Raw genomic sequence first — 23604 nt, 5'->3', positions numbered from 1 at the left:
TGGCTGCAGGCACTGCTGGAGTGTGCCCTCTGCAGCACCCAGGACTTAGAGCAACTGTGCTGCAAAAAGCTTGTCAGGCTCGCTCAGCCACACAGCACACAGTGATCCACAAGCTGGTTCTGAGATACGCATGCACACTGAAAGGGGTGGAAGAAGGAGTGAGCCCAGGTACGTTACCTCTTTTACCTGTTCTTGCTTTGGAAACCAGGCCTTGGGGTGGTAGAAACACTTCTGCCGTTACAAGCTGCGATTGTGCATCTACCAGGCAAATTATGCAATCAAGTTCAATAATTATACCTAGGAGGGAGCATAACTTCATACTTCTGAAAGTCCTTCACTTCCATTATATTAAACGTTAGACTCACTGTTGTATTAATCTTATGTATAGTACTCTGCACTTAGCTTCTAACCTTACTGGGCTCTTACTGTTTCATCCAGGAATTCCATGTCTCCTTTCCAGTTTGTTTTGAAGCTGTGGTTGCTGTGAAACACTTGTAGGGGCTGGTGCTCTGGACGTTGTTGCTCCAGGGTTGCTTCTCTCTGCCATTTAGAATGAAATAGCAAAGCAGCTGATTCAGCTCTTAAAAATAGCCTAGGAGTTCACTTTCAAAACAGGTATTGCTGATCCAGTGATATTGTGGATGTACTGTTGACTTCCAGAGGAGCAGAACAGAAGGTTACTCCATTAAATTAGGCATAAAAATGCAAAGAGATTTTTTTTCCTGCCCATTTCAGAGCTACAGAGCAGCTGGTTGCATCTCTCCTCCTCAGCAAGCTCTGATAGCAGGGTTCTGGTGGGCTGGTGTTGTGGGTTAACCCAGCTCAGCACCATGCAGTCATTTGCTCACTCTCCCCAGATGGGATGGGGCAGAGAATCAGAAAGGCAAGAAAGTGCAAGACTTGTGGGTTGAAAAAAGAGACAGTTTTCTGGCTAAAGTCAAGTCTTTGCGCTCAATCAAAGCAGAATGAGGAATGAATTCGCTGCTTCCCACTGGCAGGCAGCTGCTCAGCCACTCCCAGGAAAGCAGGGATCATCACACATAATGGTTTCTTGAGAAGACGAATGCCCTCATTTCAAATGTCCTCCCCTTCCATCTCCTTTACCCCATCTCCTACTGCCAATACAACACCATACACTATGGGACATCTCTTTGGTCACCTGTCCTGTGTCCTCTCCCAGCTCCTTGCTGGCAGCACAAGAAGCAGAAAAGCACTGGGCTCTCTGCAAGCACTGCTCTCTAACAACTGAAATGTTAATTGGTTATCGCTACTATTTTAATCAAAAATACACAGCACTGCACGGGCCTCTACAAAGAAAATAATTCTATCCCAGTCAAAACCGTGACAACTGGGAAACCTAAGCCATACAGCCTCTGGAAAACCTCTGTGCAGTATTTCTCATGCCTGCCTCTGCTTCTCTTCAGCAATGTTGATTGAAGTGCACCAGATGAACACAGTCAAGTGAGGTAACAAAGAAGCCCTCTGCAGCTTTTTCACCATTAGAAGAGCACGATCGCAGACAGCTGGGACATGACAGCTCCAGCAGAGACACATGAGACCCTGACCCTCTCAGAGTTGCTTCCATCTCAGGTCTGGGAAGGGCCTCTGGCAGCTGGAACCATTCTGCAGGCACACAGCCCTCTCCCAGGGCTGGCAGAGAGCTGTTTGCTGTGTTCCCTGGGCCTCTGAGACACGGACAGCCTAGGGGAAACCAGAGGTGGTCAGAGGGGAGCCCTTTAAAAGGTGTTATAGTACATTTCATTGTCATTGTCAGTGAGAGATCTTGAAAACCTTAGGATACTTTTTTTCAAAGTTCTTTAGGTAGGACTCTCCTGCATGATTACAGATATCTGACCGAAGGCCTAGACCTGGTAATGACAGGAGAGAAATAGGTGCTCTTAGAGGAAGATTAATCTGACTTCAGAAGAGATGAGAAACAGGTCAGAAAAATTATTTGATATTTATGTCCATTTCTCTTTAATGACTACGAAGAAAGCTTTTATGACTAGATTATGCATAGGCTTCTGTGGAGCAAAGACAATGCCTTCCCCTAGGGTAGGAGCACAGTTATGAAGATATTCATTAGGATTTAGCTTAGAAAGCATTATAGAAGGCACCTCACGCTTTCTGAAGGTTAGTGGCACCTCTAGAAGAACAGAATGCTAACCCTTAAATGAAGGTAGATAGGGGTGGACCCTTCTGGTTGCTCAGGTGCATTGCTTGCACCTGAGCTCCCTGATTAACTCACACCTTCTCACGTGGTGCTCAACCATCAATTAAAGGCCGTGACCTAGCAATTCCCATACAACTTCTAAAGGAGGTATCTAAGGTTATGGATCTGATAGAATGCAGTAGAACAACTTCAGACATCAGGCCCTTGGTGAGCCGATCCTATCTCTGGATTTTCATTAAAGCAAGCAGGGGGTTACTAAGAAAGAGAGTGGGCAAATAGGTGAGTTAAAAAGGCGTGATTCCAGAATGAGAGTATTTCTGCTTCTGCATCTCTTTTCCATAGAGGATCTCTATGTGTTTTCTAGACTGTAGCGAGCAAGTCTTAGTAATTCCCGTCTGCAGCTGATGTGTGCTAAGGCTCCTGTCCCAGCTGGGACAAAGAGAAGTGCAGCAGTGGCATTTCTGTATGGTCCAGGATAGGGGGTTATTCACCCATCATCCTAAGAGTACCTTGGATTGCTTCTGGTGAGGTCACATGGAAATGGAAGTTTTAAAAGAAATGGTTGAATTCCAATGAGACGGAAGTAAAACCAGTTCACCTCAGCTCACCCTGCCATGGCTTTCTATATGAAAAATGGAAACACTGCTGATAGCCTTTAACTTTTTTCTCATGTATGCTGTAAATTCTTAAGAACAGGTATTATCTCTTGCTACCTGTCTGTACAGTAAGGGCTTAATCTCAGCTGGAGCCTGTGGGTCTTTGAGTAATTCAAGTAATGTTGTATGTGATTTATGGATAAGGAAGCAGTTCATCTGGTTCTGTTCTAGAATTAAAAAAAAAAAAGTCCATGTACTCTATACTCTACCCAGCCCAATAATGACTATGAAAATTCCAAAATGTACCTTAGGAAATGGTTAGATTTATGAGTGTATCAAATTCTTTTTGGACTCAGTTCATGCAGATATTCCAACAATAATTCAACCCAATCTCCTCACCATTATTTTACCCTTCCAAACTTCAACAAACCTCATTGTGTTGGAACTGCAAATGATTTCTTAGATATATAGTCCCAGAATAAATATTCCAGGTAGTATACTATTTACTAACTTTTTTAAGAAAAAAGAAGAAAGGCATAAAGTCAGAATTTCAGAATTTCAGTCTTTCTAGCTTGTAGCCAAAAAGCATATATCTTTTAAAGTGACAGAATTAATTAATTAATTTATGACGTGTCATTAATTTCAAAGACATGGGATCTCAGCATATGGATGTGTATGGATGTTCAGGAAGTGCAAAAGGTTCAAAAGAAGTTAATCAGAATCAAAACTAAATCAAAAATTAGTCAGTTATAATGACTAATCAATTTAAAGGGGGACATGTACAAATGAGGTTTGAAAAGATAATTTTAGAATGAAGCAATAGATCCTTAAAATATGGCTCGTCAGGTGCCAGGACGAGCACTTCAGTGGAGACCAGCAGGCGGCCTTGGGTGCCAGGTGGTGTTGGCTGAGGCTCAGTGTCACCCGTGAGAAGTGGGCTGCAGATCTCCCTCGCTCCTCTCACCTTCTCAGGTTTGATCTTTGGATTGGCAGTGGCACAAATTCTCCTGGGAGCTGCTTGTCAGCTCTTCTGCTGTCCCTCCCACAGGGACAGCATCCTTCCCCTTCTCATCCCACCTGGGCATCCCACAGCTGCAGCTCTCCAAGCAGTGCCCCAGCACGGCTCCGTACCACAGGCCCCACCCTTCAGGCACTGCTCCAGCACTGTCCCCACGGGCGGCAGCTCCCCCAGCCCTCCTGCTGCACCGCGGCCTCCTCTCCACGGGCTCAGCTGCGGCCCGGCCTGCTCCTGTGGGGCTCCGTGGGCTGCGGCCTTCTCCAGCCCACGTCCACTGCTGCACCGCGGGCTCCTCCACGGCTGCGCCTGGAGATCTGCTCCGTGTGCTGCCCATGGGCTGCAGGGGGACAGCCCGCTCCGCCGTGGGCACCTCCTGGGCCGCAGGGAGCTTCAGCTCTGCGCCTGGAGCACCTCCTGCCCTCCTGCTGCACTGACCTTGGCGGCTGCAGGGCTGCTTCTCTCCCCTTTCTCCTTCCTCCTCTCCACGTGCTATTGTGCAGCAGCTTTTCCCTCTCCTCAGTCTGCTTTCCCAGAGCACACCCAGCGTTGCTCACGGCTCAGCTCTGGCCATTGCCAGTCCCTTGGGAGCAGCTGGAGCTGGCTGTGATCTGACATGGAACAGCGTGGGGCTCTGCTCACAGAGGGCACCCACCCCTGCAGCTCCCTGCTACCAAAACCTTGCCATGTTAGCCCAACATTATGCAGATGTATTAAAGTAATTGAGTTTGGATGCAGAGAGCAAGATTTTTGAGGTTGCACATTTCCCCATTAACGCTGCTTTCAGAACCAATTTTCTCACTCGCAGACCTGCTTTGTGCTAATGACATCTTTGCAAGGAGCTGGCAATACTTGGGCTGCCTCAGCTCATAGCATCTCAACTGAGGCTCTGCAATCTGTAATTTGCATTTAGGCAAAGCATATCACTGTTTAGTGCAGTAATACTAAGGGTTGGACCTTACAGAGCTGAAAGACACACTGAGGATGCAGCTGAACTCATGAGAGGCTGGAGGGTTGAAGTATGCTTGCAAAATATGTTGAGAATGGGATGGAGTTGTGTGTTCCTGCGTAACCAGGTACCGCATTATCCCAAATATAAAAGTTGCCCTTTCAACTCTGTAAACACAATGTGTGTGGCAAAGCTTGCTTCATTTTCTTACTTAATTACCTGCCTCTACTTAATAGGAACTATGGAATTCCACAAACTAAAGCAAATACATGGAAAAAATTAATTAGCTGGAACTCCTATTCTTTAAAACAAACAAAACAAACAAACAAAAAATGCTCCCCAAACCCTTAGGCTGCCGTAGGCACAGGGCATCAAATATCCATTTCAATTTCTGTTACGATGATGGCTTTGTATCAGCAGTAGACGCAGATGGGCAGACAAATAAGAAAGGATTGCAAATGCAGCTTTAATTGATGAAATAGTTAATCTGGAAATTTGGGTTCTGCCTCTCTGCAATTTTCAGTCACACACGGTAAATTTCCAGCTCTTGAAGTATATTTTGCAGATTTTCTGCTGTGCATAATTCAGTACGGGTCTCCAAGCACCTGCCTCACAGCCTTGTCTTCTCCACAGTGACGGACAAGTTCTGAATCAAAGTGGGAAAGAAAAAAGCCTCAGTGTCTAAAATGGGCTGAATTACCATCTGGATCAGAAAGGGCTGCTCCTCAGTAGCCCCACAGGATGCAAGTGGGCTGGCTCACTCTCTGCTGATATGTTTTATCATGCTGGTTTGAACTGATGAAGAAATTAAAAAGGGGATATATTCTCAGCTGGTATAAATCAATATCATTCCAGTGAGTGTAGTGAAACCACAAAGATATACACTAACTCTGCTTCGGGTAGTTCAAGGCTAGAAAAGCTTGCAGTGCTCATCTAGCCTGACAACACAGGCTATAGACTTTCATTCAAGAAATCCTGTGCGGAATCCAATAGGTTATTGATGAAATAGATTAGATCTTTTAGTAAAATGTGTAAGACTGAGAGTTTAACCAGTAGAAATTTCTATAAATCCAAGATTCCCTCTACTCTGCTCTTGTGAGACTCCACCTTGAGCACTGCACCCAAATCTGGGGCCTCAGCACAAGGAAGATATGGAGGTGTTAGAGCAAGTCCAGTGAAGGGGCACAAAAATGGCTGGAGCACCTCTCCTGTGAAGAAAGGCTGAAGGAGCTGGGGTTGCTCAGTGTGGAGAAGGTCTCTGGGGAAACCTTAATGAAGCCCTTTTAATTTGTAAAGGGGTCTTCTAAGAGATGGAGGAACTTTTTACAAGGGCATACAGTGACAGGACAAGGGGTAATAGTTTAAAATGGAAAGAAGGTGGATTTAGGTTAGACATAAGGAAGAAATTCTTCACTGTGAGGCCAGTGAGGTCCTGGCACTGCTGCCCAGAGAGCTGTGGGTACCCCATCCCTGGAGGAGCCCAAGGCCAGGCTGGATGGGTCCCGAGCAGCCTGATCTAGCAAGGGGCAGCCAGCCCATGGCAGGAGGAGGGACTGCTGGGGCTTTAAAGTCCCTTCCAACCCAAGTCATTCTGTGATTCTATGATTCTATGATCTGCTCGTTGTTTCTGTAAGCTGAGGTAACCTATGGACTATAACTGAGAGAACTGGTCACATCTCTCTGTTAACTGTATCTAATTGCCATGACTATAAAAAATATGCACGTGATTTCCAATGACTGAGATCCAGCTGTTGGATTTGACTATACCTTTATCAGTATTGTTACAAAGTCCCCGTGTCAGCTATCTTCATCTTCAACATCTGGGATGTTTTAGTTCCTGAGGAAGATATTCCCTTTCTTTTTCTGTTTACTGTGGTACAGTGAGGCCACAGAGAACCGACTGCTTGAACCATCAAGAATTAGCCTGTTTCCCTAATGGGGAAGATGTCCTTTAGGTGTGGATTCAAAAGTCTGGGATTGCCTGTGGGCAGCCCAACTTCCCAGTGTGAAACCCTCCTGGGGTGACCTCTGGTTGCGTCGCAGGAACTGTTAAAGAAATTTCATCTTTTTTTCCTCAGGTTTCATAAAGTTTGAAAGGATCCTGGCCTGGCTGCTGCGCAGTCTGAGTGCACAACAGCTCAGGTGCCAGACTGCTGCCCTGGGACATGGCTGGTAGCTCCTAGCTATTGCTGCCTGCATGGACCTGCACTGCATCCTGCTGGTGCCTATTGTGGCTTGTAGCTCCAAGCTACAAATAGCTAGTAGATATGCTACAGCAGCAATGGGTTTTAAGGACCAACCAGCTAACTGCTAGGGAATTTACTGTCTTAGTGCAGGCTGTTGGCAGATTTCGAGTAGTTTCTTAGCTATCATTTTATTATTTCAGTGACTCCTCAAATACCAGGTTTGGTTGGGTCAAGATGAGAGCTAAAGCTTTCTGTATGGACAGCATCAGTTCACAATGGTGAGAATGTCCTTACACAGCTAATGCCTGTCTAAATTCAGTGTGTGGTGTTGTCCTTTATGGACTTGATGTGATGGAATATGCCTGATATTGAGGACAGCCCTAAGGGCAGTGGGTGCCTCTTGCTGCTGCAAAGCATCTCTAGCCTGGTGACTTGATCTCCAGGCAAGTGGGGAGGGGATCAGTGGAGTCTCTGCTCTTGAAGGTGTTAATGCTGAACAGGAGTGGAGAGCAGTCAGTGAAACGCTCACAAGGTCTTTCTTTTTGACAGATGTTATCTCTGTGGTGGTCATTATTCATACTGGCTTGAGCAGGGTCAGCTGATGCCTGAGGTTTAATAGGGACATCTGGACAGTTGTGCAGTACTGAAAGTTCAGAGAGGAACACCCTTAGAACGTGAGGAGCAATAAAGGTGACCAGAACTGCCAAAAACAAAGATGAGAAAGCACCTGGCAGGTGTCTCCTTCCATCTGCGGCCCTGCCTTGCTTCTCTTTGCTGCATCACCAGAAGATAATCTGTGCAAGAAGGTGATGCTGTGTGACTCTCCCTATGTGTCCAGGTGTGAAGGGTGATGAGAGCTCCGGTGATGGACATGTTTAGGTAAAAAATGTGCAGAGCAGGTTGGCTATTAGGGCTGCAAGAAAACCTACAGTCTCTGGAAGCTGGCATGGTCTCTGCTGCTGGAGCTGCGCACTGGTTTCAGTGGAAACCTGCCAGCCTCCATCACTCAGGGTCTGGCTCTGATCCTCCCTGTCCTCTACCTCCTGAGTGGTGCCACTTCACACCTGCTTGCTGAAGTTGTCAGAGGCTGGCTGAGGGTGCAGGGCAGTGAGAGCCTGTGCTAGGCTATTTAGTTGTTTATTTAAATGGTTTAAATTTCAGAATGGTCAAATTATAAAAAGAAGTATGATCTTATCAAATAGATATAGCTAACGCCTGTGCCAACAGACAGGGCTGAACGGTAAATCTGCTGCCAGTGTAACTATCATATATTGAGAGTAAGCCTGACAGAGGAGAGGTTAATGTAATTGGCTTGTTTGCTCCAGCTTTGCCCAGAGCTACCCATGCTACCATCTGCTCTCTGTGCATCATCATCAGGAGCAGCTGATGCAGAGCAGACCAGGCACACTCACAATTCCCAGTTCCTATAGATGAAGCGTTTTCTGTTTCAGTCTGCTCTCTGAGCTCTCCAGGACATAGACAGGAGAGCTGGGGCTGGAGTCTACTTACGTGGCACTGTACGTAGAGACCCTCTGCTCAGTTTGGCTTATGTTAATGTGGTCACATCCCTCTCCTTTATTTCCAGTTCTTGCCTATAAAATAGATCACAGAATCATAAACTCATACCCTGAATTGGAAGGGACCCACAAGAATAATTGAGTGGAAATCCTGGCCCCATACAGGACAGATGTTTATGTGTCTCTTGGAGCTGTGGAAACATACCATACGTGAGAGATTACTGATTGTTATACTGTCATAGAGGTAACAGTGAAATCGAGAGTACATGGAATCATAGGATCATTAAGGTTGGAAAAGACCTCTAAGGTCATCCAGTCCAACCCCAGCCCACCGTGCCTTCTGACCGTATCCCTCAGTGCCACATCTCCACAGTTCTGGGACAGCTCCAGGGATGGTGCCAGCACCTCACCACTCTTTCAGAGAAAGAATTTTTCCTAATACCCAACCTGAACCTCCCCTGGTACAACTTAAGGCCTTCACGTCTCATCCTCTTGCATTACCTGGGAGCAGAAGCTGACCCCCACCTCGTTACAGCCCTTCAGGCAGCTGTAGAGAGCAGTAAGGTTTCCCCTGAGCCTCCTCTTCTCCAGGCTGAACAATCCCAGTTCCTCAGCCACTCCTCATCAAGTCTGTGCTCCGGACACTTCACAGCTTTGTTGCCCTTCTAAATTCCTGTGGTTTTTTATTGTTGTTGTTTGTTTCTTTTCCTCTAAGATACTGTCTAATCTAAAGGCATTTTTTAGGCTGTGTATGCGTATAGCACCTTTCTCAGTTATCTGGACTGGAGGTAAAGCAACACTAGCCATTGTCAATGTACTACTGACAACGTAGTTAAGTAATTTGCTTGCATCTAGGAATAAGTAAAGTCTATGATTCACGTTAATTGTTCTCCAAACCTCTGTGAAGTTCTCCCACAATGTGTCTGCTTCCAGTTACTCGCAGGGATCTCAATCTCTGTGCAAATCGAACTGTCTTCCCCTTCTGCATTTTTGAAGCAAGAGAATTCTGGTTTTCATCAAATCTGAACTCCTCAGTCAGCATCATCACTGTATAACATTTTTTGGCTGTTATTCTGTAGCAATCAGAAGGACTAACGCAATGGAAATAGTGTTACAAATACGTGGAAGGAAAATACAGCGCTCACCTGGATTGGAAGATTTTGGGCTCGCAGGGAAATGCTCCCACCAAGAAGGGATCTCCAGGAAGAAATCCTTCCTTAGGGGCAGTCAGCCCTTAAATGAAGCCTAAGAGGGGTGGAGCCTGGCTCCACCCCTTCTGGTTGCACAGGTGAATTGCCTTCACCTGTGCTCCCAGGGCTGGCTGGGTCTTTCCTCCAGGTGCTCAAACAGTGGTTCAGGCCATGACTCAGCAGTTCCCATACCCATACCCATCCCCATTCCCATCTTCTGAAGGCATGTACCTAAGTGTCAGCATTTCACTGCGATATATGCTAAATGTTGCAATGCTCCTTATTTCAGTTCTCCTTCTGAGAACAGTTTCACATCCCATGGTATCTAGTTGGTCTGATGACACTGCTCTGCCTCCACCAGGACATACCTGGATCTGACATGCCCTGGCAGAGTCTGAGCACAGAGATGAGAAATGGAGCTGGATGGCTTGAGGCGCTGTTAAAATCAATCCCCCTTGCACTTGACAGCTTTACAGATCCTATTACTGGAGATTCTCTTTTATCTGTAGAATGTTTTTGGAGTAGCAAGAGAGTCTGTTGTTATCCCTTGCACCTCATTTTCTTTAGGTCACAGGCATATATTCTCTGATGCTTCAGTTATATTGGTTGAAGAAACGTCTGCTTTCAGCCCCCAGCTGCGTGCTGCCATGCTCTGAGCGTGGTGCAGCCGCCTCCTGTCCTGCTGATAGTGGGATGAGCCAGGTTCATCAAGCACCTAGTTTTCCATATTTCCACTTCCTCAGGCTGAAGTTAACCACTGGAAGGGAAGGATGTTATGCTCATACTCACAGACCCCTCCATCCAAACACTTTGTGACCTAAATCTTTCCACATCTGCCTTTTCCTAACGGTAAATCACCTTCCCCCTTGCTAACATGCCATGCTAACATTCCTCAGCACTTACACACATCTAATGTGAAGAAAGGAAATTCTTGTTTAGATTTGCTCACTCTTACACCCTCTGTGTTTAGCAGTCTGCCAGGGAGCAGGTGCATCATCTGGCAAATGCCTTGCTGCAGTTTCCGCCTCCTCTGCATCCCTTCAGCTTGTATTTTTTAGTGGATTGATACATGGGGGAAATGCAGCTTCCTGACAATTTGATTTTTCAGTTACCAGCAGGGAAAAAATAAGTGCTGGAGGACACTGCTGGATCAGATGAGAATTTAGCAGATGCATCTGTAGATACAGAATGTTCGTTTTTAGTGACTGTACCCTTGAATAACTGCTTCATACATTAGCTAGATCTTTAAGTGTAGGATCTGTAGAGGAAACAGGTTGCTAAATGGAAGACGTTAAACACTCTTCTGTTCATGACAGAAAAAGAGATCTGCGTATCAGTGTTTTCAGTTGGCTGTCCAGTGTGAGCAGGAGGGAAGGGAGCTGCTGTGGTTGAACCCAGCAGGCAACAAAGCACCACGCAGGGGAGAGGATCGAGAAAAACCAAGTAGAAATCGTGGGTTGAGATAAACCAAGACTGAGAAAAGGAAAAGGATTATAGTTAGGGCAGTATATAAGGGTATATAACAAGTGATGCATGCTCAATTGCTCAACCCCACTGAGCAGAAGAGAGCCAGAAGAATCCCCGTCCCCTTCAAAGCTCTCCTTCCACATGCTGTCCCGTGTTGTGCAATATCCCTTTGGCCAGTTTAAGTCAGCTGTGCTGATTCCATCCCCTCCCCTCCTCGGGACCCCCACCAGCCCTTCACTGAGAACCTGGAATGGCTTTGGGTCTGTACACACCGCTTAGAGGTCGGCGGTAAGCACAGGGGTGTTAGCAGCATTGCTTTTCTCCTAGAACCAAAACAGAGCGTCATACCAGACACTGTGAAGAACACAGTTCCATCCCAGCTGAAACTAAGTCAGGAGTGAAGAGAAGATGACACGCTTATTTTAAAGCAAAACTAGGAAAACAGCTTCTGCTTTTCTCTATTTTTTTCCCTCTCCTTTATTCACTTGTTCAACCAAAACTCTTTTTACTTCGGGTTCCATTACTTCACCACTCCCAGCACTTTCTCTCTTGCGGTGTTTCGTGCCTCTCCTCTTGCATGTCTTACTGCTTCCTTATGTCCAGGAGATCGGGAGAACCTCGTGCCACCTTCCCCCTCCAGCTCAGGTCCGTGCTCCAGCTGCCCCTCCTTTACTTTGCACAGTGAGGCCTCCACGCGGTGACTCCTCATTCTCTGTGGAAACAAATACACAGGTTAGAAAATTAGGCCAAGGTGTGAACGAGGGCATTGTACCACTGATTTTTCATGCTGGTTGACTGCTATTACGTGCCCGGTTGAGGTCAGACATTTTGTCCCCTGATTTATTTAGCAGCAGAAACATAGGATGTGCTTGTAAGCTTGTCCTGCTGCTGAAAAGGGCGATGGGGTCATTGCTGGTTTTGAGTTGGAAATGACACAATGTTATTGCCCTATCTTTTTTCTTTTTTTTTTTTTTGCTTTCTGTTTTTCTACTTGAGGTTTTGATTAAACAATTATTCTCATATATATGGCTGCTTGGGTCACTAACTATCTTGCTGTTTTGAACAAGGCTTAGGAAGAGGCCAAGTCAGTGAAACTGCAGCATGTTGTCTGACCCACAGCTGGCATCCAGCAGTGACTCACAGCCACACTGAGGGTCAGCCCTTGCTAAGTGCCCGAGCAATTTACCTTGAACAGGCAGCGCTACTCCTTCCCATGGCCACATGATGCCCCTGCCTTTCTCCTGAGGGTCTGCCATGTGAGCACTGCTGCTGGAGGGGCATGAGGCTGAGGCATTTACACTGATGTACAATCAGCATTACAGCGCAAGAGTGGTCTTCCAGCAGTGATACATCTTGAGTCTGGTGAGCTATTTTGTGCTGTTACCAAAACCATTTGGAAGGGGAATTAAACTACATGCCAAAGGGGGAATGCAATCTGATGGACTAAAGGCTTAGAGACGTTTCCTTTGCTCTTTTTTAGCTAGCTCTATGCTATGTCATTGGAGGGAAAAAAAGGAAAAGAGAAAGAAGAGAGCTGAAGCAGCCCAAAAGCCTTGTTCCTGGTTAGAGGAGAGTTACACAGCAAGGTGGTAGCGCTGAGAAGAGGCAGCTGGGCCCTGCTCTGCTCCTTGCCCATGATGAATGCACAAAGATGAGGAGAAATGACACGGAGCCGCCTGCTGTGGAAAAAAAGCAGCTCTCGGGAAATGGGACCACGTTTTCCTGCTGTTAATGAATGAGGACCTGCTCTCTGGCCCACAGACCAACTGGCATAGCCTGGCAATCGACCGCGTAGCTCCTTGACATCAAGGAGCACAAATTTAATATGAAACTAAAGTCATGCTTCTCCTCTGCTTGCTGTTCAGCTGGAACAAATGCTTCCATTTCCCCTGCCCAGATATCAAGCAAGGAAATAGCCAGAACCAGAGCAGGCATTTTTATTCACAGGGCATAAAGAAATGCCTTTTTGCGTCTCTGTCTCAGTCACACTGCTTTAGTACTGTTTGTTTTTCTGGCAAATACCTTTTCATCTGATAATCACTCACAGGCTCCCAAGTTCTTAAAACGTGCAGCTGCGTGCAACAAGTGTTCACAGTCCCTTAGACCTGACTTCACTGACACCAACCACAGCGGATTTCAGAGCGGTTACAGAATGCTTTTCTTTTAGCTGCTCACACCTGGGTTAATCAATTTGTATTTACAGTCCACAGCTAATTCCTATGGGAGTTAATTGTGGCAGAATTACAGTTGCTGACAACACAGCTGCCGTCATTTCTTGTTTGCCTCCAACAGCAGAGACTTTCTTGTAATGGTGAGAAGAGGAAATAAAGGGAAAAGGGAGCTGGACACAAAACTACATATTGTTGTATCTGCTTGTTGCAGCGAGGGTGTGAGGAAAGCATCCCCCTGTGGCTCTGCTGTGTGCTCACACCAAAAGAACTGTCCCAGTGCTCTTCTCTCTGCACACAGCTGCTTGGGGCTGCACGGTTTGGATTTGAAGCATTGCTCCATTGCTGTGCAGGCACGAACAGTGAATCTCCACATCCATACAGTGTCCGCAGCACGTGTTCCTGACTCTGTCATTTCTGATGCAAACAGAATTAAAAAGAGAAGAGTGGTCAGACTGAGGAATGGGGTGCAGGAGCTGGCACAGCTGGAAATGAGGGGTTGATCAGCTCAGGTTACACTGCTGACAGAGAAATACCATGGATCACAGGCCAGGCTGGAGACTGCAAGGAGGCAGGATGCTGGGCTCTGGGCCTGGGCTCTGTGCTCTGTGCTCTGTGCTCGGCTTCCCGGAGCCAGGCTGTGGGGCTCTTCTCAGCCAGAAAACACTTCCCGTCTCCATGTAAAGTCTCCGGAGAAGGAACAATCATTAGGAGGCACTCTGTCAAGAAAAAAAGCTGTGGGTGCTCTTCTCAGTCTGTTAGTTTTTCCATTCTCAGACAAATATAGTCACAGTGGTGGAGTTCATATATGGAAAGCAATTCTGATCTCTTGGTTCCAAATCTTGCATGAAAGAAATCTCCATCAGGGTGTGCATTTCTTGAGCAGGGCAGCCCCTCTCACTGAAACCAGCAGTGTGCCTTTACAAGTGAGTGCCGGATTTTTTCACTGAACCGCAGAAGAAATCCAGAAAATCCCAGTGGAGTAATTTTACAATGAAAACACCTTGACTGAGCTGCCGAGTCCTCTCTAGGGCTGGTGGGAACCGAGAAGCTAAGGCTGGGCTCAGCTATGTGAATCTAGGCTGATTTCCAGCTACATGAAGTGAAATTCATGACACAGATGGAAGTTGTATTCTTTCTGCATGACGTGTGTTGCCCTGCTGGGAAGTCAGGTTTGACTGCACTGAGGTCACTGGGATGACACTGCCCAAGGTGAAACTGGAGATGAGATTCAGGGACTGGATCTTGTCAGACAGCTCCTTTGATGGCTGCGGGTGCTTGTCTCGCCGAGCTGTGTGATGCAGCAGGGTTATGTGTTGGTCCTCTCCCTGCAGCAGGCTTCCAAGCACAAACTGAAAGTGCTGCGTCAGGACATTGGCGTCACCCAAGTAAGGATCCCAGGTGAGGAGAAATTTGCCTTCAGTAAAGCTAAGAATCTCGTTATATTTTTGCATAAGCTGAAGAGATGCTCTTCCAAGACACTGTGGCCCATTTTGAGGGTTATTAGCTCAATTCAGTGACACAATTACTACAGGCCGTTTAACACAATGTATCCCCTGTTGCTCTCCATTATAATAACGTCGATGCACGCAGCTAAGAGCACTGTACATAATAAAAAAAATGAATATATATTTATTACAGCTCAGCCATATATTTATAGTATGAATCTTACGGCAACATCTTACCACTTCAATACTAAGGAATGGCTGCATTGCATTTGGGCTGAAGCTATAGAAATCAGATGCTGGGCCAAAACGGGATTTTTTTCATTGTCATTGGCAGCTGTTACTCACACGTAAAATTCTCCTCTCCTTTTTGCACTGGATTTATGTCACCTGAGTTACTCATCTAAAAATTCATTGTTTAAATCTGAGCTAGTCACCTTAGATTGCGTAGAGTCAGTAGAAAGAAACATGCATCCCCAGAGGGTGGTTTTTCTCACTGTGAAATAGATGTCAGGGATGGCACAGAAGATCTGCCCCTTTGCATGCCAGTAATGAGGTGAATTTGCTCACCTAGCCTTAATAATGATAATCTTTTTTTTTTTTTTTTTGACTGCAGTGTGACCAGGTGAAGTTGTATCTTTTTTCTCTTAGGGTCAGTCCACCATCTAGGGCAGCTACAAGGTGACTGGAGAGCCATGGCAATCTTATTCCCACAGAAAGGACGTCCAGCAGTAGAGGCGCCGATCTGGCCCCCACCCACCTCCAGGACAGCGATGTGTTTCTCCACTCAGATGCAGATAGAAATGTCTGAGGACCTCACGTTGAAACTTTAAGGCAGGTATCTCTCAGGATCCATCGTGTTTCTGGCAGTGTAACAGGAGAAACACAGCTTTGGTCTCCAACCTCTCTTTGGGATTGTAACAACAGTAGCTCCAGGTTAATCAGAAGTCACTTAAATGTTTAAAATAAATGTATTAATTGAGACCCAGAAATAGTCTTTACCAACGACTTTAGCTTGTCTAACTTAAAAAGGAGTGGGAGCTGGCTTTTTACAAAATGGCTTGCAGAGCTGGATACATAATTCCTCCTCTAATAAACGGCAGCAGGGATGACAGTTCTCTTTAATGCAAAAGGGAGATAGGGGTGAAAACCTGTAAGATGCTTAGATCTCTCTAAAAGGGCTTTTAGAGATGAAATCCCTGGTAATGGTGATGTAATGACAGACACTTGACAGCAGAAACAAGGTCACTGCAGCGTCCTTTGCCACGCTGCAATCTGATGCGGTCACTCCGGTGCCTGCTCTCCCCTTGGAGGCCGCGGGTCACAGCAGGGATGTGCCAACCTCCAGCCCTGGGCCTGCTGGGGCTGCGGTGCTCTGGGGATTCATCTCCTGCTCCATCCCCTTCGTGCAAAAGGGAGGAATGCAAGAAAGGCCATCGTCCCCACATTGCCAGCTGGCCCAGCGGCCAGGGGAACAAGAAAGTGCCTTAATATTGCATGAGAAAAAAACAGATTGGGGTTTTCAGTGTTTGTGATAGACTTTGCAAGTCCCAGAGTTAATGAAATTGCCCAGGAAGCCCAAGAAGCTGCTGAGAAAGTGCTGAGGAAGCTCTTGAAGAAGTCCCCTTTCAATTTGCTTATTTAAGTTACTAGAAAAAAGACCTCCTTGTTACTAATTTGTTGATGAGTTCAGACACTTTCTGGAATGATTGCTTGCATAATTTACCTTATTGGTACATTATTTAAAAGTTCTCCGTCAGCTTTGGGCTGGGGGTTTGGCAGTCAGCCTCACACAATGGGCAGCTGCTGTCACGTCGTGTCGGAGCAGTCAGGAGCGCTGGTGACAATCCAGTTTGCCACGAAAGCAGCAGTGTAACCAGAGGAAATCTTTCATTGCTGATTAATTACAGAGAGCTCCCTTGCCATTAACTCATAGGAATCTCATAAATTATAATTTCCCTTATTGGTTGAAGAATAGAATTTCCTGAGGAGCATTGGTTCCTGACTCAACTGCTCCCTAAATTGAAATCCAATATCTGTGGCTGGAAGCTGTGCTTCTGTGACTTTGTAAGAGGATCAGTAAAAGACCCATTCAAGTTCAGTCCAGAAACACAGGTACAGGAGGATCCGAACACCATGAGCTTCAACAAGGGATGCCTTGAAGACTGCTGGGTGATACACCTTGAATTTAAAGAATTTGTTGAGGCTTTGGCTTGTTCCTGGGAGCTCAGTATTTCCTCTCCCTTCCTGGCAATGTGTTTGAAAATATATATATGCTGAGAAGAGTATGTCTGTATTGACACAGAGTGTAACTGTATTGACAGTCTTCATTCGGCATGGTAGGGAGAGACCCCTAGTGACAGATAGATAACGTGCTTTGGAAGAGAAAGGGGAGCAATCGGTTGCTCTTGTTTAAAAGCCTGGTGCTAACTTGCAAAGAAGGCTGCTCAGCCTGTCCTGCTGCGAGCTGAAATATTTTGTTGCTGTCTTGTTGAGCAAGAAATAATGCATTACTTCAGGTTTATTCCACGAGGTGTTAATATGTCCAGGTTTGAACCAGGCTGGCCTCATTAACGTAAGAATCATCTAATCAATGTTCCCGCTGCCGTGTTTGAGGGCTGTGAGGTGCAGAGCTGCCATCCCTGTCTGTCGTGGCAGGAACCGCTGCAGGAGAATTTGCCGCTCACTTGAGGCACACTTGGAGTTCTGCTCCTGGCTGCATTGTAATATCAGCTTAGAAATGATGGCACAACTTTGAAATGACTCCTCTACTATTTTCTTTTTATTCCAAAGGAAGGGATCACTTCTTCCCTACTTAAAAATCCCTGCAGTTTTAAGCCTAGCAGTGCTCACAGAGCGGTGTTTGTAGCAGACACTGTGAACAAGTCTATGTTAAAGCTCCCAGTAATGCCAGTGTCTTCTGATTTTATTTTTGGAAATAAATACTTCACTCTTTTTGACTGCTGACTTTGCTGACACTGGAGAAGCAGCTCCCCGCGCCCGTCCCGACTTGACATGCCTTTCTGCAGGAAAAGGAGAGTGCAGATTTCTTCAATTTCTCAAACCTTTTCCTTTGGAAAATCAGAATTCCTCCCATGTAGACTCCTTTTAGATAATCCTTTTTAGAAGTTTGGATTAGACTGGATGGGCACTTTTGTTTAATATTAGAAACCAACAACCAACAACTACAGATTAGCCAGTTTTGAACGAGCTGGCAGCACGTCAGCTCCCAGACTTTGATTACCAGCTTTTTGATGGATTCCCATTGGGGTCTGAAGCACACCACTCCCCAGCCCTTCCACACCATGATCAGTGGGATTTCATTAAGTACGGTATTTAATTGTGTGAATACTATGACTTCTGCCTGCCCTCCCTTTGCACTTGCAAGCGTGCTTGCTTACTGCTGGCTGGCTGTGTTTGGCTCAGCATGCACTGTCTTTGCAAATGCATTGGAAAACAAGCTGTGGTGCAAGCTTGGGAGTCAGCAAGTGCTGACTGCTCCAGATCAGCAGGTAGCAAAGCAAGCAAACATGTCCTGGTCAGAATAATTCCCTGATGTGAAGGCAGCCCATGAAGAAAAACTACAGAGTGTCTCAATTTCTCACGAGATGTTTATGATGGGTGCATCTGCTCCATCAGTCCTACAGGAAGAGAGGACACAAAGCCCAGCCCCTGCCTGGGAGTGAAAGCTTCATGCAGACCATGCAGACATGCTGGCTGGCAAGAGACTTCTCTTTGAGCTCCTGGATTTTAGCAGTCCTCTAATTGCACAAGTTGTGTCAGCAGCTTGCTTAGTGACAAAAACATAATGAGGAAAAAAGGTAGCGCTGCTCACGTGACTTTGGTTCAGATGGGAGGGAAAAGAATACATAGGTTGCATTGTTTGGTGAGTTATTCCACTTCACTGCTAGAATGCAGCAGTTTGCAGAGTTACGTGGCTGTGTTGGTGGGTTAACTAAAAGGATTTTTACTCATCCCAAAAGCTGAGAAAAAGCCAAAAGCTCAGGTTTTGGATGATATGTGTTCAAACCCTTAGTCTTGCCCTTATCCCTGAGGTGTCTAATCCTTCAGGTTTCATGAACATGGTGAAAAGGGCACGGAGGTGTCTTCCTGCACAAGTTTTTACCAACACAAACATGTACATTTTTGTTGTGATTTTAGAGCAGCATTTAAAATAATTTATGGCAATTCTAGAGCAAATATTGCAAATATTTGCATTGCATTTCCATCGCAACTGAAGCAGAAAAGAAGAAAAGAGACACCTGAAAGGAAAAACAGAAAGACAAAACTATGCCCCTTCTCTCCGTGGTTTCAAACCAGAGCAGAACATCAGAGATGAAAGGATCTGCTTTCCTCTAACTCCCACAGTGCTGCTGGTTCCTCTGCTGCCTGCAACGTGTCGCTGCCACAGACACAAGTTCACCTTTCTCCAGAGCTCCAAAGCTCGCTGTGACGGCAGCGGGGAGCAGCAGGCGGGCGCACAGGGCCGTGGGAAATGCCAGCTCCCTGGACCCAGGGCTCGCTTCTTCGAGACAGTTCTACATCTCGCTCCCAATTTCTGGCTGCCTGGGAGCCCAGGGAGCAGAGAGCAGCGGGGCACCCCAGTCCTGTGTCACAGCAGAAGGTGGTTCTCCCGTACCGTGTACCGCGGCTGTGTTCCCAATGGGATCTGGTTTGTGTGGATGAGGCGCGACAGCAGAAAGTGAAAAATCACGTCTTCATCGCCCGGATCAGCTCCACCAAGCAGATATTTACAGACCGTAGCAAAAGCTTAGCTGCGTCTGAGGAAAAGAAGAGAAGGTTTCCTCTTCTTTGAGGTTCTGGTGCAAAAAGCAATGCTATTGGCATTTTTTTTCTATTTATGATCAGGGCAAAATTGGCACCTGGAGGATACAGTAAATTTGCCGTGCCCTGAGGGTGGCACATTTGATGAAAATTACATGAATCCCACAAATCTTCAGTGATAAACTGGTTAATAATGTATTGATTTCTGGATCGAGGGACACAGTAGAAGTAGAAATATGTATTTTTGGGGCACATAACCCCATTTTCAAGCATCCCATTATTTACCTCGGACTCATTACTGGGGTGAAGGTCATGCACGGGGTAATAGTGGCTACTGATCCAGAATTTTTTAGAGTGGCTTAGTCACTTCCTTTGTCTACACAAACACTGACCTCTCTGTATAAATATAAGCATAAAGCTTACCATCAGAAAGCCTAATGACTGTGAGTGGAAATTAGATTTGCCTTCACAAACCACTCCCTTGGTGAGCTAACTGCAGTGTGAAGCAGATGCCCTTGAAATGACGGCCAAAGAAAGGCTTTGAGAGAAAGGCCAGGCCCCTGCCCCTCACCTGAGCTGCTTCACTGCTCGAGAAGCATGACCCATGTTGCCGCTGCTCCTGGTTTACCAACATTATACTCAGCTTTCCAGTAATGCAAAATCTGCACCTGCTAAAACTGTGGTAGTCGTTGGGTGCCTTTGTTTCTCCAGTCAGTGGTGATGCTGCAGCACAACATGCCATGTCGGGCACTGCTCAGCCAGAGCACAGCGACAGCTGCACGGGGTGGTTCGCTCTGTGATTCTTGTCCCAGTGCAAGATGTGGGGTTTTGGGCAGGACATAGAGGAGGAAAATGTGCGGAGCACTAACAGAGCATTAGCTATTGAGGGTGTGAGAGGAAAGGCCTCCTGTTCGCCCTCAATTTATTGAAATATCTTCGTAATATAGACTTTGAGTTTGCAAGATAAGCTGCTTGAAATTTATTGAGAAGAGAGCAACTTGCAGGGGGGGAAGTTTGAAGGCAGCAGCAAGAATAAACACTACCAGCAGTTGTGGCACTTCCGATATTTGCTCTGATAAGGAATCCTTGACTTCATGACTGCGCGGTTCTCCCATGTAATCCCCCAGCACACGGAGAGGAAACTTCAGCAAATAAAGCGCGTGCTTCTCTGCTGCGATGGCAGCGCTGCAGCAGGAGGCTGCAGGAGTGCAGGCCGCACTGAGGCCCTTCCCTCTGCTCTCAGGCTGCTGGCAGAAGGCACCAGTGTCACGGATTGTGTTGCCTACTTGCAGGCTGCACCTGAATCTTTGTCTTCTTTATTAGGAATGCAGTTGCATATGGGCAATGGTCCTTTGCTCAAGCCAGCTCTCAGGCTCGGCTTGGGACATGTATGGAGTTCTGTCTGCCTGCACGTGGTTGTCCGGACAAGTGAGTCTCTTTAGAATTGTCCAGGCACAATCTGGAACACGTGGGCCAATGACCATCCTCATGGGTGGCAGGGATGAGGCAGCTGTAGGTAGGGCAGATGGAAGCAGCGTGCAGCTGTGCTGCGCTGACCCTGCTCAGCCCTCGGGGCAGGGAAGGGAACCTGGCCAGGGTTGGTTCCTGGCAGGGACGGAGCATTTGTGTCTCGTTCTGGAATTCAGAACAAGCCCTGTAAAAGTACTGCAAGCACAGCAAGTGCTGAATAAATGTGTTCCTGTGATTAGCAGTGTAATTCCAAGATGCCCACAAAAACAACACCGACTTTAAGAGCTGCTGGTAAAAAAATGTAAGCAATTCTTCTCTCCGTGCTTGAAGAATAGTTTCTATAAAAGGGATCATTAACACTAAAAGAAGTGTATGTGGACTCTATTGTCCTGTGTTATTACTGCAGAGATTTCTGTATTATTGAGAATTTTTTTCTAATTTAGTGCCTGTATTTTGATCACAAAAGAAAACAATCCTAATTTAAACATCACTGCTTATTGTTATAAATTTGATAAGGATGCCTCAAACAATATTATCACCTGCAATCTGATCTCTGATCTCTAGTCCTGGGCATATGTTCATCTTCCCTATATGTTTCTCTATTGTCCAATTAATTTTAAGTTTTTTAATACATGGGCTTTACCTCCACCTGTATTTTTGTGTCACCTGGTAAAACTTGGTTTCATTAGGCAGCATCAAGAGATTTGTTTTCACAGAATCATAGAATGGTTTGGGTTGGAAGAAACCTTTAAGATCACCTAGTTCCAACCCCCTGCTGTAGGCAGGGACAGCTCCCACCAGACCAGGTTGCTCACAGCCCCATCCAGCCTGGCCTTGAGTGCTTCCATGGAGGGGGCATCCACAGCCTCACTGGGCAGCCTGTTCCAGTGTCTCACCACCCTCACAGTAAAGAATTTCTTCCTGATATTTAGTCTAAATCTACCCTCTTCCAGTTTAAAACCATTTCCCCTTGTCCTGTCACTACCTGCTTTATAAAAAGCCCCTCCCCAGCTTTCCTGTAGGCTCCCTTCAGGTGCTGGCAGGCTGCTATAAGGTCCCCCTGGATTCTTCTCCTCTCCAGGCTGAAGAGCCCCAGCTCTCCCAGCCTGTCCTCACAGGGGAGGTGCTCCAGGCCTCTGAGCACCCTCGTGGCCTCCTCTGGATCCGCTCCAACAGCTCAACGTCCTTCTTGTGCTGGGGGCCCTTGTTTTGGTCTAGGATCTCATCTGGAAGTAACAATAAGGGTCCCATTGGCTTCAAAGGGGATTCTCTGAGTACCACTGGCTCTGACCCCAAAAGTCCCATACTCCTACCTCTGTTCAACTAAGCACCAAAACTACCATTTATATTCAAAGGTCCTGATAGCTTTGCCTTGACTTCTATTCATTGCCTGAAACCTTTCTCTACTTCTCCACCTTTTCTTTGTAGACAGCTCATTTTTTCTAATGCTGTCAAAAAAGAAAAGAAAGAAAAGAAAAGAAAAGAAAAGAAAAGGAAAGAAAAGAAAAGAAAAGGAAAGAAAAGAAAAGAAAAGAAAAGAGAAAAGAAAAGGGTACAACTTGTGCAAAAATGTCATCAGTCTTCAGTAGGATGTCCTATTGATTTCAGACTAGCAAACATCCATTTAGAAAGGCTAAAGTTAGTCTGGCCTTAAAAAAAACCAAAATGGTAGCAAGGATCTTGCAAAGCACAGTCTTGCTTGGGCTGGGGAAATGGACTAGCTAACTGAATACTGCAGGTGTTTTCCATTTATGAATACTGCAAGAGGCTTCCGCTGTTTATTTTAGCATTTGTCAGCTTGATGGATGTGCCACACGCAAGGCAGCCACATTCTTAGGTTTAGACATTCATTCAAATAGGAAGAGAATAGAGATTTCCCTCTGAGGGAAGGGATGTACTGAACAGGTCTGGTTGTCCTCCCAGCAGATGAGCCCTCCAGGCTGCTGTCTGACACAACATTCAGGTGTGAAGTGTTCAGTAGGTCTTAGTTACAGTCCAAAAGGGGGTTGCCACCTGGCCAGCAGGTATACAGAGATCCTAACAGTGAGGTTATAGGGTTCCCTAATACACAAGGACACGGAGGCTTTGGTTACCAAAAATTCCTGCTTATTACTATTCACTACAAATCACCACTATCAAGAGTATTATGATCAATAATGCAGATACGTAGCTCTCTATCTATCTGTCTATCTATGGATAAAAAGCTGTTACAGATATTATCAGGCAGCAAGTATATCTAAGTATATAATAACAGTAATAGGAAGGTCATTTGTGTTAGAAAAACCTGTAATATAGCAGCTGATAGGGTTTGGGGATAATTATAGCTCAGCAAACTTATAAATACCACCATGACAGTGAATAGACTAATTATGACTAACGAATAGTACTGTAACAGCAAACGTACTAATCACAGATACTCTTGTTAAGTCTATACTTATCACAACTCTATCAAGAAAAAGAATATACTTATCACAACTATACATGTTAACACTATACTTAGATATTCATCTATATATACGTATAATCATAAAATCACCAGTACCAAGCAAATCAAACCAATCCCGGAAGAGAGTGTCAGATTCATACCAACCTCATGGAAAGACCAAGATAAAAGTCTCCAAAACCAGCCACAAAGGAGACCGA

At 45.9% G+C, this 23604-nt stretch overlaps 2 long non-coding RNA genes across 2 annotated transcripts; one reads left to right on the top strand and one right to left on the bottom strand.

Moving 5' to 3' along the window:
- LOC110397054 lies at positions 4743-9647 on the bottom strand. The gene is made up of 3 exons (XR_002437505.1): positions 9582-9647; positions 8429-8511; positions 4743-5379 (listed from the first exon to the last, which is right to left on the bottom strand). It is a non-coding gene; the product is annotated as an uncharacterized LOC110397054 (long non-coding RNA).
- On the top strand, positions 12374-15809 carry LOC110395272. Its single transcript, XR_002436283.1, has 3 exons — positions 12374-12455; positions 12574-14662; positions 15358-15809. It is a non-coding gene; the product is annotated as an uncharacterized LOC110395272 (long non-coding RNA).

Source organism: Numida meleagris, chromosome 3 (assembly GCF_002078875.1).
Source record: "Numida meleagris isolate 19003 breed g44 Domestic line chromosome 3, NumMel1.0, whole genome shotgun sequence".
NCBI classification, from domain to species: Eukaryota; Metazoa; Chordata; class Aves; order Galliformes; family Numididae; genus Numida; species Numida meleagris.
Note: the sequence above shows the minus strand (reverse complement) of the source record. Positions and strands in the feature narration are given on the sequence as shown.